Genomic DNA, 19168 nt, shown 5'->3' with positions numbered 1-19168 from the left:
GTATTGCTCGGTAGGCTCCTATAACTATATAGAGGCATTTCGACTATTTAGCGGCTAGACTGTATATAATGCCTCTTGCTACTTCTTCCGGCTTAGTAAGAGTATACTAGATTCTAGCGCTAAAGGCGATTATAATTCTAATGACCTATATATATAGTAGTCGGGCTTCGCGGAACTAATATCCCTATATAGAGGCCGCTAGAGCGATAAGGGCGAGCTTCTGCCTTTCTAGCTTCTTTACTATTTAGGCCCTATAGTTAGTCTAGCTAAATTTGCGGTTAATCTCTACTCTAAGGAATTAGGCGTATTATATAGGCTAGATAGTTGTATTGCCGAGTCGTATTATTATAGTATCCGGTTGGTGCTATTTAGTGAAGTATATTAGCTTGCTCTTTGCTGGGTTAAATTTTAGTCTAGCCTCTGCCGATTATTTTTTATAGATCTTCTATACTTTCGAGAGGGTTGCGATTATATCCTGCGTTATTTTGCTGTATGCGATTATATTAGTATCATCTGCGAATCTTAGGGTTAGTAAGTTATCTACTACTTTAAGTCTGCGGTATAAGGGTGCGATATAGAAGAGGAAAAGGATTAAGGAGATTAGAAAGCCTTAGGGCACTTTTACTATAATTAAGAATCTTTAGGTAGGTTAGCCTTTAAAGAAGATTTTAGCTAAGTATAATACGGTAAAGCCTTAGACCTAGGCTGCTATCTATCGGGGGGCGCTATTTTAGAGGAGGAAGTGCGTAAGTCTAGTGTGGTTAACGGTATCGAATGCCGCAGAGATATCTAATTATAGTAGCGATGCTATTCTTTTATGCTGCTAGGTAGCCTTAACTGCTTTTACTAGGGTATATAGCGCTATGTCTATTGATCTATTTGCTTTATTGCCTATTTATATATCTAGTAGTAATTTCTATTCTTTTGCGATTATTATTAGTCTTTTTGCTATTATAGCTTTAAAGACTTTACTAAGGAGGTTTAGGAGGGATATTAGGCGCTAGGCTCCTACTTTTTAATATTCCTTAGGTATTTTGCCGGGTTTTCTCAATACTACGACTTTAGCTTCCTGGAACTGTGTTAGGTAGTGACTAGTTCTATATATAGCATTGAGGAGTATTATTAGGGCTTTAAGAACTAATTCTCTGCAGGCTTTAAAGAATCCCGCCGGTATACCATTAGGGCCTAATGCTTTTTAGCTGGCTATATATCGGAGGGCATTATAGATATCTACTTTAGAGAATTTGTCTTTAGGGGCGAATATCGCATCAGTAAGGTAGGGGAATCGTAGGTCTGGGATATTATTAAAGGTGGCTATTAATATCAGGAAGAATCTTTCTACTAGTACTTCTGCTTTAGAGGAATATATTTTTATTTTTTATGTTTGGGCTCTTTTGCTTCGGAAAAGTATAGGGATTTCTTTTAATTCTAGGGGGAGTCTGCTGCGTATTTAGGCCTATTTCTCTAGGGACTATAAGTCTGCATTTTTCGTTATGGCCTTATTGACGGCTTCTCTCTATATCTAGCGCCTTTCCTATTGGATAACCTTGGTTCGGTTTGTCTTTGCTTTTTATGCTATTAACCAGTTAAGGTTAGTACGGTCTTTTCTCTAATTCCTTATAGCCTTACGGGCTGCTATTATAGCCGACTGTATTTCTTGGGTCTACTATAGGGCCCTTCCTAGCGGTTTGGTTCCTCTTTTAGGCGCAGTAATATTGGCGATAGCCTATAGTTGGGTCGTAAGCCATTAGGCGAAAGCATTGATCTCTGTGGGGGACTAGGGTGGGTGCGAGGTATATAGGATAGCTATCCTAACTTCGGCTTTAGCTCGAGCGAGGATTTTATTAAGTTTCTTTTATTAGTGTATCGGCGGTAGTTTATAAAACTTATCTAGTCTTATTTCTACTTAGATTACCTAAGGGATATAGTTAAATCTAGTGATATCTGCTGCCCCTATAAACTCTATATTAAGGTCTCTTATGCTTTATATATGGTCGATAGTACTATTATATTTGCCTGGGGCTTATCTGGTTATCTCTCCCTATGGTATTATAAGGGTTAGCTTCTATTTTAATGCGAGTTCGAGGAGGGTATTATAGCCTAGGGAGGTTCTGTGAGAGTGGTCCTATATAGGGTGGTGGATATTGAAGTTACTAGTAAAGATGCTATAGGGGTGAGGGGTGGTTTAGGCGAATTCCTAGAGGAGGGTAGATTAATTCGGGGAAGGGATTAAGGAGTAGATAGAGTAAATATCGGTATTTTAGAGTATAATACGGCATTAGTCTAGACCTGCGTCTATTGCCTAAGAGCTAGGAGTGTGTCTTTTGTGGATATAGATCGCTGCGCGTCTGCCGTAGGTGTTGATATAAACTCGGGGTACCTAGTTATACGTAGGGTCGCGCGCGTGGTATTATATACCGTGAGGTCACCAAGTAAAGGATTTGATTGCTTTACTAATGACTGAATATCTAAAAGGAAAGAAAGGAAGCAAAAGAGGGTAATTACATGATGTGGCCTTTTTGTGCGTGCCGCTGTCACGTGCATCGGCGCAGTCGGGCCGGGCTGCCCGCGTGCCCTACCGGGCTCAGGGGTAAAGGGGCAAAAGGGGCCAAAGTGGCCATATCGTGCGCATCGGGTGTGCGCGGCATATCCATCGCAATATGCCCAATTGGGCACCTTGCGATAGCGATTCCGATACTGGCAGCTTCTCTTTTTATAGAAGTAAACATCGGAATCGCTAGGACGTAAAGCGCATATATAGAAAAGAAAGTGCGGCGCGGTCTCGGCAGGTTGTACCGCCGATAATGCTGTCGCGCCGCGCGGCCTTATACTGTATAGCCGGTATGTTGAATATCGCAGCCAAAATAAAGGGGCAAAAGGGGCAGCAGTAAACGCAGTAAAAGTAGTATTGCACACAACATTAAACATAGGAAAATCCACACACTTGCCACTTATCATATCACTAATACCTTCTAAACGCAGTCAGATATTGACCGGCCTCTTTACCCACCCTTCCATACGTATAATAGCCTGATTTCGGTCGATAAAGGTCTTAAGGGCTTTGTTAGGCGTTCCCTTAGTCATTGCGTTGGCGAGATTATCATTCCTATTGATCTAATGGATCTTATAAATCTCCCGGCGCTTGTATGACTATCGTAGGGCCATGATATCTATTATGAGCCTTTTTTCCTTAGTAGTACCCAGCTTAATAAGGCATTCGTATAGCGAAAACGAATCCGTATATATAACTGTGGGGATCTTCGGTAATCCCAGCCTGTTGGTAATCATATTGAGGGTCGTGCCTATTGCGTATGCGATATCGACCCCTTGTACTATACTATATAGCTCCGAAGCGAGTGCGCTGTGTGTTACCCGCTTGCTCTTTATAGAGCTATAAGTAATGATATTACCGGTTAGCTGGAAGGCATTATCTATAGTATCTGCCTCATTCCCTAGCATAATTATGTAACTAATCTAGGAGCTTAAATCTTTGTTATTGGCAAAGGATCCGTCAATAAATATAAAGATCTTAGCTGTAGTAAGGGCTAAATTGATGTACCGTAAGCTATAATCCTGGTTATCGCGCTGCTATTAAAGGCGCTTATTCAACCTCGCGATATCCTTAGGGTTAGGCTATTGATATTGTGCCGCGACGGATAGGTCGAAAGACGCCTTAGGCTGGCAGACCGTAGCCATATAAGCACCGCGAGCATATTATTCGACATAATTATGCTAGGCCGTAGGCGCATTTTTGTCGATGGTTGCGATCTTTTTACTTTGACCTTTCTGGCGTAATATCATACCGTCAGCATTGGCCGTTAGTATACACCCGTTGAATATTAGGGGTATGGTTGGTGATAGCTTTATTTTAGGCTTGGCGTTAAAGCCTGCTTTGGTAAGCTCTAATTCCTCCTATTGGAAGAAGGCATCGTCATTAAGTCCGAGGGTATCGTTAGTCTGCATACCTATGATACCGAAGCATGTGGTAGTATCGCGGTTAGGAACGTTAGTATAGTCAGTATTACCAGTACGGTTAGTATCGTTATTACCGGCGGATATTAGCAAACAGGGGTTATAGGTTGATGTGGTTATGCCTAACTTCTCGCGATGGTGCTGGAAGTATATTGCCCACCAGTGGGTGCCTGCCTTAGCTATTCCGTATAGTGGCTTGACTATTTTTATGATCGTATTATCGGGGTATTGATATGCTATTTGCTTAGGTAGCTTGGCGATAATTGATCTGTTGAGGGTGGTGGATGACTGTATGTAAGCCTGTGTGATATTATGTATCCAAAGGAATAGGCTGTGAGAACGTTATAGTGATAGAGCTATTGATATTAGTAGCCTTTGACTCGCCTGTTGAATTATGGTGGATTGAGTTAATATTAATTGCTTCTTGTCATTATTATGACCTTGTATTATAAGCCTAGACTTCTCGTATGGCGTATCTATGCCTTTACCCTTAATCTCTTGTACTATACGTGAGTTAAAGAGGCGTTAGGCTCTATGTTTACCGATATTAAAGGTAATAAATCGGAATATATTGCGGGCCTATAACGCTTCTATCTCTGTATAGTTAGACTATTCGAAGGGGGCTCCTGGGGTTATTATCTTCCTTTCCCGGCGTAATTAATTAGTAAGCTGTAGGTCGGCTTGCTCTTTTATGGTTAGGAAAGAGGCATTGATGATGGTATTAGAAGCGATAGCATTAACGAAAGCCTCTTCTTAATCCTTATTAATTATGACATCAGATATTACATATGCTGGCGGTGGTGATAGTGATACTGGCCTGACTTGATTAGGGCTAGTGGCTGGCGATGGATATGTTGCGACTGTAGGTATCGTCGATGATGTCTCGGCTGTAGGTATTATCGCGGCTAGAGGTGCGGCTGCAGCCGGTATCCTGACTTCTAACCTGCCGGGGCGGGCCGGGCCTTCGGCATAGACGATATCTTTAGTATCGTCGGGGTTGTGGTTATATGGCTTGACGACCGTTAACCGGAACTTGACCGGGCTATATGGCATTTATACGATATAGGTCTCACCATCCAGGCTGATTAGCCGGTATAGCCCATACCAGCCACCTTTCTCTCGCCATACCCGTACGTCGGATTATAGGGGTAGTCGGTAGATAGGCTGCGTATCTGGGCCGTTCCGTTGGTTGAGGGCATTATGAACTTGTCGCTTAGCGAGGCATTTCCTAGCTTTATTAGTGGCCTTTCGTAATATTAAGGCGCATTATAATACTGATAAGCTAGGAGGTAAGTTATCCGTAAGTCGGGGATACACTCTAAAGACTAGTAACGTAGGTACTAGGCTATTAAGCCTAGCAGAATTGTTAATGGCTTTAATAGCTAGCTATAGTTTCTGTTCCCTTATTAATAGGTCGCCTACTTCTTTATTAATAATAGTATAGGCTCTATGTAATGGGGCGTGATATCTCTCGACTTTGCCGATACTATTATAGGCTTCTACGGGAATTTTATCTATATTGATAGATAGAAGCCGGGTATTATAACGGAATTCGGCAGAAGCGAAGTTAGGTCTGGCATTATAAACTATCCAGTCTGGCGGGCTAAGATAGGTATCAATCCAGCATTCCTTAAGGGCATTCTAAACATCTCGGGCCTTCTATCTTTATAGATTAAGGAACCTAGCTGCCTGGAAGCTTATTGCAGCATCCATGATGTGTAATACCAGCCGATTATCAATATAAAGGATATCGACGATAATTTCGTAATTGAATTGGCTGGTATCGTCATCCTTGAGTGTGAATTTAAATCGGCTAGGTGCCTTTACGTTTATCTAGCATTAATGGCACATATAGGTAATCTTCTTGATGATATTGCGGTTAATATCATCATTATATCTAGCCCGCTGAAGCAATTTGGTGAGCCTATTAATAGAGGGGTGCCCGAATCGACGATAAAGCTAATAGATTTCCTATAACGATAAATGGAAGGCTGTAGTATCTATGGTATTAAGAGTCCACTATAGATATCCCCATTTCCTAATAATTGGGACCTTAATATTCCCTTAGATTAATAGGTTATCGATATTATCTAGCTTTATGCCTATCCTATCTATATCCGTAATAGAATAGAGAAAGGGGGTGCTACTATCAAGAACGTGGAAGGGGATATTACTAAATATCGTCGGGACATTTAGTATACCAGAAGATATGGCAGAGCCTACTCCAAAATTCACCATATACTTTTTATCAATTGTCTCGATGGTCAGGGTCTTCATCAATCGCATTAGGGCCTTTGCTTGACCTAGGCCTACTATTGATAGGCTGGAGGCGCTGGTATCCGGTAAGATTCCGCGGAAGGTATAATTACTATAGTATTCTTCTTCTAGAAAGGCAGAATTACGGTTCGGTGAGGGTATTTAGAAGGGGTTAACTTGTAAGAAGGCGTGTTGGTATGATTTATCTTGCAGGGCCTGTAATATCTTAATAGATAATGATGGTTCTGCTTGCGTAGGGGCTTGGAAATACTGAGTGGCTGTGATTTGCGGTGTAGTAGTATTCTCTGTATCCTATTGTGTGTCCCCTGCTATTATTACTTCGATATTACCAATAATATCGTCAAGGTTAGCCTCTGCGTCTTCTTCTTTAAGGCCTTAGGGGCCGGGCTTTTTGTATTCCTGTAAGAAAATACGGAATTTCTTATTATTAGGGGCAGTACAGTAGGATCGGTTCTTCATCCATCACTCCTTTGATTTTTGTTGCTCTTTAGCAGAGTAGTTAGATAACTAATATCCTGTTTTATTGCAAATGAAGCATCTTCTTTAATGGGGCTTAGTTGGAAAGGCGCGATTCTATTGTTGCCGTTAATACTGCTGCTGTGGGCCGAATCGGCATTGAGGGCGGGATTGACTATATCTACGGTTAGTGAACAACACTATATTGTCATCAATATCGTTAGTATCGTAATGTTGTTGCTGTTGAAGGAAATAATGCTATTGATTTGTATAAATTGACTCGTAGATAGAAAGGGATCGCCGTAGGTTAGCGGCGAGGCCTTTGAATATAGGGGCATGACGGTACAAGGCCTGGCTACACTTAGGGGTATCCCTTATAGTATTAAGCACTTGCTGATGAAGCTCTATATTAGCTGTAAAAGGGGGAAAAAGACTATAATATAGGCGTTGAAGTTCTTCTAATAGGATATTAAGGCATTTTAGCTTTGATTTGTCGGGATGTTTCGCAATAGTTGATTGGAGCATTATTTTGTTCTAATGGTATAAGTAGAATTGCTTTGTACTCTCATTTTCGAAATGGCTTTTGACTTTGCGGACTATATCGTCAAAAGTAAGGGTATTGCGAATACATTTAATATTATTAAAGTAATAGGTCTTAGCATCGCCGATAAGTATGATTTGGAAGGCTCTAGCGAATGTATTATCGGGTAATCCTAATAGGCGGTACTTGCTCTTGAAGGATATAACTTTTAGTATAATAAAATCATCCATTTTGCTGCTATATCTATCCTCTGTATGATAGCTGTGTAAAAGGTTAGATATCTTCTTCGATATATTATTAAACCTGTTTTGGGAATGATCTTCTTAATTAAACCCGGCCTCTGTGTAGGCTTTTTGGGTATAATTTTGGGGGTATTCCGGAGGGTATTCTAGAATAGCTTATCGGTTGCCTTGCGGTAGGCTGGCGGGGTTTCTTGCGGGGTTATCTTATAACCTGGGTCGGTCTAGGTTTACCGGTCCTCCCGTCAAGACGGTCCGTTCATCGGCCTAGGTAGGCCGATATTGACGGGAAGGGCTAGGTGCCGTGCTTATTTTTGGCATTATCGGGTGAGGCGTTTGGGCCTAATATCTGGTATTACGGGCGGCATTGGCGGTATTGGCTTAGAGGGTATTATCAGGGTCCTCTGTGGAAGGAAGTATATTATTAGGGCCTGTAACCCGAGCTTTGTTAGGTATGCTATGGCCTCGAGGGGCATTAGAATAGCCGCCTCGGCTAGCCCGGCTAGGGGTATAACCCCTAGGGTGTAATATTTAGTCGGTTGGGCTATAATCTTCGGCCGTTATATGTTGTTATTAGCGGGAGCTTTCCCCTGATTCAAATAGCGACCTATTGTAAATAGGCGTCTTCCCTTTTTGTTATTAGGATCGGCCCTTATCTTCTTCGGTAGGGGCAGGGGCAAGAGGCTTTTTCGATATAGAGGGGGGGATGATGGGTTATTATGACTGTGATTGTGCCACCCTTGGTGTTATGAAGTCCCTTGTTGTTAAAGCTCGTGAGGATCTTCTTGAGGGCCTTACTGTAGTAGGTGCTTGTAATGAATTCTGTGAGCCTATGACTTCCTGGTCGAAATTGCCGATAGGTACTAATGCTTCCCTATGAGGGTTAAGTCGTGATTGGAATATTTTACGCCTTAATTGATGGTCGATCTCTTCTTAAGGCTATTTAGGGTTCTATTGTTGTTGAAGGCATTCCATTAGGGTAGGTATTATGATGGAGCCTGATGCTCCGATATATACGCCGTGATCCCGTAGGTATGTGCGGAATTCGCGTAGGAATAGGGGATTAATGCGGTTAAATAGTTGTTTATCCTATTCACTATAGTCTTCGTGGAATAGTTCCTATAGGTCGTCATTAATAATATAATCTTTCTTATAGGTATAGATCAAGAAGGCCAGGCGGTTATATAATGCTATAGTGGTGGCATCAGGGGTAATTGGCTCTATCGTAGTAGCCTAATTGTTATTGAGTAAGGGGGCAAATCGCTATAACCTTTTAGGCAGTACCGGTTGTGATATTGATGATCGTGATCGTGCTATAGTATTGAGAGGAGGGTTTGAGAGGGGGGATGTGTTGCAAGGAGTGTAATATTCACTCTTGTAAGGAGTACAAGATTTGATGAGGGCTTTTATCCGTAGGGGTAGGATAAAAGAAAGAGGTAGGATAAAAGAAAGAAAAGAAGGGGTTAATTAATAAAGTAACCATTTAATAGAATAGGTTATTTGCCTCCTATAGTTGGCAGTAGACCGTTTAACGGAATGGGTTAGCCGCCTCCTATATATACTGAGGGTATCTTTAAAGATCGTGATAGTTAATATGTTTTCTTCCTTCGTAATAGACGAAGGTGGAAGGGGTCTACATCGTCCTTCTAATTAGTCGGCAGCGTAACCGTTTAATGGAATAGGTTATCTGCCTTCCTGATTAGCACGATTTGCAATAGAAATCGTCTCTTCGAGTAGATCTTGCTAATCTATAATGAAACCGTCTTTGCGGGATATTATCCTGTGAGTGGTATCTATTACTACTAATCAGTGTTGATATAAACTCGGGGTACCTAGTTATACGTAGGGTCGCGCGCGTGGTATTATGTACTGTGAGGTCACTAAGTAAAGGATTTAATTGCTTTACTAATGACTGAATATCTAAAAGGAAAGAAAGGAAGCAAAAGAGGGTAATTATACGATGTGGCCTTTTTATGCATGCCGCTATTATGTGCATCGGCGCAGTCGGGCCGGGCTGCCCGCGTGCCTTACCGGGCTCAGGGGTAAAGGGGCAAAAGGGGCCAAAGTGGCCATATCGTGCGCATCGGGTGTGCGCGGCACATCCGTCGTAATGTGCCCAATTGGGCACCTTGCAACAGCGATTCCGATAGTAGGCGGCTATTTAGTATCTACTGAGGCTGGAGTGTGGGGGGAGTCTATCTAGGGCTATAAATTCCTAGAGGGCGATAATATCCGGTTCGGATTCGTAATTAAAGGCGAGGTATGCTAATAGTGATTTCTTTTGTATGTTCTAGTATAGTACCTCTATTATTAGTGTTAGGGCTAGGGGGTCGGGGCTTTCGGTGCGTTAGTAGCGGTAGGCTCGGATAAATTAGGTTAGAAGAATACAGCGATATTACTACTGCTATTAGTCCTCTTGGGGGCGATGGAGCTTTTTTTATATGGTCTGCCGATTTGTTTTTTTAGGGAGTCCTCCTTTAGGGAGTTACTAGCGAGGCGTCTGCGGCCCCTATCCTTTGGGATAGGGGGGGGAGGCATCGATAAGGTGCCGGTAGTTGCGAACTATATTGGTTTAGTGCTGTAAGCCTGTCTTATGATGTCCTATTGCCTGTTCACTATAGGGTAGAGTCGAGACTAGGCCGGATGGGGTCCCTAGCAGTTAAGGCAGTACTCTCTTTTGTTGCTAATAATACTGGGGCAGTTTTTATCTCCGTTAGGGTGTCTCTCCGCGCTATACTATCCGCATCGAGGGGTCTCTATACAGTAATTCGCAATATATCCGAATTTAAAGCATTAGTAGTACTATCTTAGGTGGATAGTTTTATCATATAGATTAGAGTCCCTTCTAGGGGCAGGGTCAGGCCAGTGGGTCGCAGGTTCGGTACATACAGATGCGCGCAAATTTTCGCGTGCACGCAAAGTACCGCTCCACTAAAAAAAAAATTTCCTGGCTTAATTCAGACAAGTAAGGGGCAACCAGTCGCATAGAGTACCAGTATATTAAAAGGCGCGCAAATTTTTGCGTGCATATAAAGTACTACTCTATAATTAAGGGGCAACTAGTTGCTCTACTCTAAGTGGCAACCATTCGCATAAAGTACTTATATATAGAGAGCCACGCAAAATTCGTATGCATATAAAGTACCACTCTATAAATAAGGGGCAACCGTTCGTATAAAATACTAGTACATATAGAGCCACGCAAAATTCATATACACATAAAGTACCACTCTATAAATAAGGGGCAACCATTTGCCTAGGCAACTATTTACCTAAAAAACTATTTACCTAGGCAACTATTTCACTAGGTAACCATTTGCCTAGGCAACTATTGGTATATATAGAGGCACGCAAATTTTCGCATGTATATAAAGTACCGCTCTATAATTAAAGGGCAACTATTTCCCTAGGCAAATACTTATAGAGGCACGCAAAATCTATATGTATATAAAGTACCGCTCTTTAAGTAACTATTTGACTAAAGTATCACTATATACTATGCACTATTAAACTCGCGTGTATATAAAGTATCCGACTGTCGTTATTTTTTTAAGCTAAATCTAGAAAATCATCTGGCGATAGGGGTATTATACCTACGTACCTACCAAATATTAAATCGACTTAGTATATACTTATATACGCTAAATTTCGCGTGCATATAAAGTACCGCTCTATAATGAGGGGCAACCATTTGCTCCCTAAGGCAACTAGTTGAGTAAAGTATTACTATATACTATGCACTATTAAACTCGCGTGCACGTAAAGTATCCGACTGTTATTATTTTTTTAAGCTAAATCTGGAAAATCATCTGGCGATAGGGGTATTGTACCTATGTACCTACTAAATATTAAATCGACTCAGTATATACTTATATGCACTAAATTTCGCGTGTATATAAAGTACCGCTCTATAATAAGGGGCAACTATTTGCTCCCTAGGGCAACTAATTAAGTAAAATATCACTATATACTATGCACTATTAAACTCGCGTGCACATAAAGTATCCGACTATCATTGTTTTTTTAAGCTAAATCTGGAAAATCCTCTGGCAATAGGAGTGTTGTACTTATATACCTACTAAATATTAAATCGACTTAGTATATATTTATATGCGCTAAATTTCGCGTGCATATAAAGTACCGCTCTACAATAAGGGGCAACTATTTGCTCCCTAGGGCAACTAGTTAAGTAAAGTATTACTACATATTATACACTATTAAACTCGCGTGCACGTAAAGTATCCGACTATTGTTGTTTTTTTAAGCTAAATCTGGAAAATCCTCTAGCGACAGGGGTATTATACCTACATACCTACTAAATATTAAATCGACTTAGTATATGCTTATATACGCTAAATTTCGCGTGCATATAAAGTACCGCTCTATAATAAGGGGCAACTATTTGCTCCCTAGGGCAACTAGTTGAGTAAAGTATCACTATATACTATATACTATTAAACTCGCATATACGTAAAGTATCCGACTATCGTTGTTTTTTTAAGCTAAATCTGGAAAATCCTCTGGCGATAGGGGTATTATACCTATATACCTACTAAATATTAAATCGACTTAGTATATGCTTGTATGCGCTAAATTTCGCGTGCATATAAAGTACCGCTCTATAAGTAAGGGGCAAATATTTGACTAAAGTATCACTATATATTATGCACTATAAAATTCGCGTGCATATAAAGTATCCTAAAGGCGCGCAAGCAATATATATGATCACCTTACTATAAAGGCTAGTAGGGGATTCGGCAAAAGGCGCGTAAGCAATACACATGACCTCACTCTAAAGGCATGTAGTGCATATAGCAAAAGGCGCGCAAGCAATACACGTGACCTCACTCTAAAGGCATATAGGGCATATAGCAAAAGGCGCGCAAGCAATATACGTGACCTCACTCTAAAGGCATGCAGTGCATATAGCAAAAGGCACGCAAGTAATATACGTGACCTCACTCTAAAGGCATACAGTGCATATAGCAAAAGGCGCGCAAGCAATACACATGACCTTACTCTAAAGGCATGCAGGGTATATAGTAAAAGGCGCGTAAGTAATATACGTGACCTTACTCTAAACATAGGCAGACGCGCTATTAGTATATATAATATTACCCTAAAGGCATGCACATTAAATAAACCACTTCAGACCTACAGGTCCCAACTATACTATTGATTTAGTAGAAGTAAGATATATCTTCTTTATTCGTTTATTATTTCCCTTTATATATGCACCCTATATTATAATAGGTACCCTTTAATTCTTAATACTAGTACTACCACTCTATAGCATATAGCGCTTTATATATATATCGTACTACTATATATTACCTTATATACTTATCTCTTTAGACCTATAGGTCCTAGTAAGGCTTATATACCTACCTCTTCGGACCTGCAGGTCCTAATAAGGCTTATATACCTACCTCTTCGGACCTATAGGTCCTAGTAAGGCTTGCATGCTTATTTATTCGGACCTGTAGGTCCTAATAGGCTTCTATCTATACTAGGCGAAGCGGTAATAAGGAGGAAAAGGGCAGATAGCGCTATATCTAACGATATAGCCTTTTTATATATACGTGCCGTAGTTATATATGCGTACTGCGGTTATATAGGCAGCTGTGGCTGTACTGCGGCCTTATATACTATATACCTAGTTAGATGCGCTAAATAACTGGCTGACTAACCGACTAACTAATAATTTTAATAGCATTATTACCTTACTTCTTACTATTTACTACCTTATGACCTTCTTCCTTACCAGCTTTATTCCTAATCTCTTTATGCACTACCCTTTATACTAATACTCTCCTTCTTCTTCTTTATTCTTACTCTCTTTTTTTTTTTTTTATTTTTATTCTCCTTTTTCTTTTTTATTTTTACTTTCTTCCTTTTTTCTTATATATTACTTTCTTCCTTCTTTTTTATATTTTACTCTCTTCCTTTTTTTTTATATATTACTCTCTTCTTTTTTTTTTATATTTTACTCTCTTCCTTCTTTTTTTATATTTTACTCTCTTCCTTCTTTCTTATATTTTACTCTCCTCCTTATAGGATATAATTTAGGCTTGTATGCATATTATTCAGACCTATAGGTCCTAATAGGGCTTGCATACTTATTTATTCAGACCTGCAGGTCCCAACAGGGCTTGTATACTTATTTATTCAGACCTGCAGGTCCCAATAGGCCTTATATGCTTATTTATTTAGACCTATAAGACCTATAGGGCTTGCATGCTTATTTATTCAGACCTGTAGGTCCTATAGGGCTTGTATACTTATTTATTCAGACCTATAGGTCCTAATAGTCTTCTATCTATACTAGGCGAAGCGGGAAAAAAGAGGAAAAGGGCGGATAGCGCTATATCTAACGATATGGCCTTTATATATATATATGCGGCAGTTATATATGCGTGCCGCAGTTATATATGCGTGCCGCAGATATAAGTGCGTACTGGGGTCACGTGAGCAGCCGCTGCTATAACGCGGCTATATATGCTATATACCTATATACATATTAGGTACGCTTATTACTTCTTATAATTTACTGCTACCTTATGACCTTCTTCTTTACCAGCTTAATTTATAGCCTCTTTATCTACTACCTGCTATACTTATACTCCCTTCTTTCTTCCTTACTTTTACTCTTTTTTTTTACTTTTATTTTTATCCTTCTTCCTTTCCTTTACTCTTTTCTATCTTCCTTTCCTTTATTCTTATCCTTCTTTTTTACCCTCTACTTTCTTCCCTTTAGGATATAATTTCCCTACTCTATCGCCGGATTATAATACCTATATTATTATATTAATGCCTCGGCCCTATAAATATTTTCATAAGGTTAGTAATATCATAAGTAGGTATAAAGAATTCCTTAAAAATAACTTGGCTAATATAGAGCTATAGGATCGTTATCTTGGCAAAATGCTAGTTTATATATCGCTATATAAGTAATAGCTTGCCCGGTCTAATATTATATTATTTTGGCAAAATGCCAGTTTGTATATCCCTATATAAGGATTAGCTCGGCCTATCTACTACTATATCATCCTTAACGAGATGGGGGTACCTATTAATAAGCTGTAGAAAATGATTTATTAGTAATATTACTCGTACGTAAGATCGACTACGCCTATATCGCTACACCTAGGCTTTTACTATACTTACCTTATAGGATAGGCAGTAAGAGCGTATGAGAATATCGCTACTAGCGAAGGATTCTATATTGGCGGCAAAATGCTAATTATTAGTCATTATATATAAGCAGTATTACTCATACGCGAGATTAACTATGCCTATATCGCTATATCCGGCCGTCTATTATGCCTACCTTATACGATAGTAAGTAAGAGCGCATAAGAATATCGCTACTAGCGAAAGATTTTACATTAGCGGGAAACCGCTAATGCCTATCCACTACTATATGGTTGATCTTACATATAAGTAATATTGCTAATAATAGTAGAATACGGCTGGGTGCAGCCATATAGGCGTCATCCTGGACGAGATAGGGGTGCCTATGATTAAACTGCAAAAGATAATATACTAGTAATATTACTCGTACGCGAGATTGACTACGCCTATATCGCTATATCCGGCCGTCTATTATGCCTACTTTGCTAGATAGTAAGTAAGAGCGCACGAAAATATTGCGATTAGTAAAGGAGTATAGATTGGCGGCAAAATATATATACTATTTTCGGCGATAACGAAAAGATATTTAGTTATAAAGACTTAAGGATTATATTGCAATATCGAGTAAATAATATGAGACTATATATAGAAACCATCTATAGTAAGAAGTTGAAACCGCCGATTAGTATTAACGAGCCTATAGATATTAATACTCTGCTTTAAGAGGGAAACTATCTGCCTAAAAGTAGGCTGCCCCTATCTTTGCTATATAGTATACGCTAATTAGGTCTAATTGCCTTTATAAAAGGTTCTGACTTTAAAAATAGCGCTTAATAACTTAGCGATAATTAGATACCTTTTGGCACTCTTTATGAAACTATTAAGGGACTAAATGGAAAATATAAAGTCTGGAAGGGTAGCTTGGCTAACCCTATAGTTTTATAGCTGAATATATATATCTAAATTTTAGTTCCTCTTTTTATCGAAGGCGGTTCCTATATTAGCTAGGACCCTAATTTAGACTCGCTTATACTAGATTTATCTAATATAGACTATTAGACCGTTTTTTTCCTATATTATGCGCAAAAATCGACTGATAAACCGGAGAAGACTAGTTCGCATATTACTATATAAGGAATATATCGGCCTATATACTACTATGTCATCCTAGACGAGATTAGGGTGCCTTTTAATAACCTATAGAAAATAATATATTAGCAATCTTATTTATACGCAAGATCGATATCGCCTATATGGCTATACCCGGCCTTTTACTATACATACCTTATAGTATAGCGAATAAGAGCGTAGGTGTTCTTTAATGAGGTAAAGGATATATATAGGGAAATATCTATTGCTGAATAAATTGACGAAGATAATAATAAACTAATCCTAGATAGCGATAATAGACGAGGCTAAGTAGAGTTAGTAATGCCTATTTAGCTGCGTTTAGAGCTAACTAGCGGGACTATCTATATAGTCCTCAGCCTTATTGGGAGGGATTTGGCATAATAAGTAAAGACTAGGGATTAATTTAGTAGATTTCTCGCACGTTTATACGAATGTAAGCTATTATTACTAGGCTCTCTTTTTTAGGTCATTAGGATATTATTCCTATAAGCGATACTATAAGAACTAGATATATTGACTTTATTTATGGTTGCGGAGAGAAGGACCTAAGAATATCGCAATTAGCGAAAGATTCTATATTGGCGGTAAAATGCTAACTCTTAATAATTATATATTAGTACTATTACTTATACGCTAGATCGGCTACTCTTCTATCGCTATACCCGCCCGTTTTTTATATATACTTTACTAAATAGCAAGCAAAAGTGCATAAGAATATCGCAACTAGCAAAAGATTCCAGCTTAGCGGCAAAATGCCACCCGATTTTTAGTTATAATATATTAACTTTATTTGCGGTTATAGAGAGAAAGACCTTAGAGTTGACTGATTGGCGAGGGGAATAGCTCTACCTAGTGCTAATAAGACTTAGGCCCTTAAGTTTAGGTCTTTTGGCGGCATTAGCTCTTTTTTTTACTACCTAACTCGATATAGAGGTGTCCCTAGGCTATAGGTATTCTATCTAGCTTATTAACGGCTGAAGAAGATAACGGCTAAAGAAAATAATAGCTAAAGAAGATAATTATTATAGCCCCTAGGCTATAGGCATTCTGTCTAGCTTATTGACGGCGGAAGAAAATAATAACTAAAGAAGATAAATATTACGGCCCCTAGGTATTAATAATTTTCTATAGTGGCGCAACCGTATAGTGCGGGGCAATATTACTTACTAGCTGATAGTAGCCATTTGCCCCGCTCACCTAGACTGTGCACTATATATATACTGTATAGCTAGGCATGCTTCAGTCTTAGTATATAGTATAGCTTTACCTAGCTGCTCTAACTTCCCCCTTCTACCTCTTATCCGCCTTAATTAACGGTAAAATACCAACTAACTAATAGTCATTCTATATTAGTATAGGCATAAAGGAGAACTACGGTTCTTTGTAAACCTCGATGAAAATAGGCAGCTAGCTAGTGCTCTAGTACGAGATTTAGCACGCTTTCTCGTTATGCTGCGAGCTATAACTAAAGTGTATATTGGCTACTCTTACCTTATAATCTTCCTAATGCCTAATTACCACTAATTAGTATAGGTATAAAGGAGAACTATGGTTCTCTATAAACCTTGATAAAAATAGGCAGTTAGCTAGTACTTTAGTACAAGATTCAGCATGCTTTCTTATCACGCTGCGAGCTATAACTAAAGTGCATATTAGCTACTTTTGAGATAATATACTAGTAATATTACTTATACGCGAGATCGACTACGCCTATATTGCTGTATCTGGCCGTCTATTACGCCCACCTTGCTAAATAGCAAGTAAGAGCGCTAATTCTATATAGGCTGCAGGCCTTACTTAGTATACCTTTACTAATTTACTGTAAATAGATAAAGAGAGCATTCTAGGGGCTACGATATAGCGCTAGGCGATAAGGAATCCGCTCCCTAGGATATAAAAAGCTAAAGCGAACGGCCACTATAGCATATATATAGACTCGCTCCTTCAATTAAATATTATAGCGGCATTTAATATAGTGATTATACCCGCCTTATCTATTTACCCCTAAATAAAGGACTCCTACTATATAGAGAAGATCCGCAACAGACCTAAGAGCTACCGCTTAATTGCTAAGGCTAATGGAGCCATATTTAAGCTATATTGTATGCATAGCGGCACGATAATTAAGCCTATAACAGCTAAAGAGGAAGGTTTCGCTAAGCCTAAGCCTGTCTACCTGCTTATTAGCAGTAGCCTAGACAAGTAGTAGATATAGTAGCACTTTAGGGATATAGCTAAGAAGGGGAATATAGAGCCGCCTATCGTAGCGGCAGACTGGCTTACAGATATAGCTATAGCGCAGCAAATGCGATTTAAAGATAAGTTTCTAATTAAAAATTTTAGCCGAAAGACTCTTTTTTATAAAAGTATTAACCTATAAGGCTTTCTGGAAATATGGCTTAACTATTGCAATAAGGCTATTTTTGGCCTAGTCAATCATCTTTCCGGAAAGATAGCTTAACCATCGCAATAAGGCTATTTCGGGCCTAATCAATCCGCAATAATAATAAGTAGATATTGAAAAAAATTTTGCGGACTTAAAGTTATTGGAGGACCTATACCTGAAAATATATAGCATTATTCCGGAAAGAGGGCTTTATATAAGCCATTCTAATATACTGACTATCGCAATAAGGCTATTTTAGGCCTGGTTAATCCGCAATAACGATAAGTAGATATTAAAAATAATATTGCGGACTTAAAGTTATCGGAAGACCTGTACCTGAAAATGTATGGCGTCGTTCCGGAAAGAGGGCTTTATATAAGCCATTCTAATATACTAACCATCGCAATAAGGCTATTTCGGGCCTGGTTAATCCGTAATAACGATAAGCAGATATTGAAAATAATATTGCGGACTTGAAGTTATTGGAGGACCTATACCTGAAAATGTATGGCGTCTTTCCGGAAAGAGGGCTTTATATAAGCCATTCTAATATACTGACTATCGCAATAAGGCTATTTCGGGCCTAGTTAATCTACAATAACGACGAGTAGATATTGAAAATAATATTGCGGATTTAAAGTTGTTGAAGGATCTATACCTAAAAATGTATGGCGTCGGTCCGGAAAGAGGGCTTTATATAAGCTATTCTAACGTACTAACTATTGCAATAAGGCTATTTCGGGCCTGGTTAATAGGCTTTCCGGGAAAAGGGCTTTATATAAGCCACTCTAGGGTCCGTTACAACTAAAATAGAAATAGGAAATATAGCAGAGGCAGAGGATATAAAAGCAGAGGCATTTAATAATAAGGATTTATATAAGCATAATTAATAAGATAACAAGCGATAAAAGAAGGGAGATAAGGTTATAAATATATAATATTCCTACTAGGCATTAGCTTATAGTTAGCGGTATTAGCTCCTAGTCGGCATTAATAAGCATAGGTTTAGTGCATATATTTAAATTCGGGATG

This window comes from Ustilaginoidea virens, chromosome 7 (assembly GCF_000687475.1).
Source record: "Ustilaginoidea virens chromosome 7, complete sequence".
Taxonomy (NCBI): domain Eukaryota; kingdom Fungi; phylum Ascomycota; class Sordariomycetes; order Hypocreales; family Clavicipitaceae; genus Ustilaginoidea; species Ustilaginoidea virens.
The sequence above is the reverse complement of the archived record's forward strand: the minus strand, read 5'-3'. Positions refer to the sequence as shown.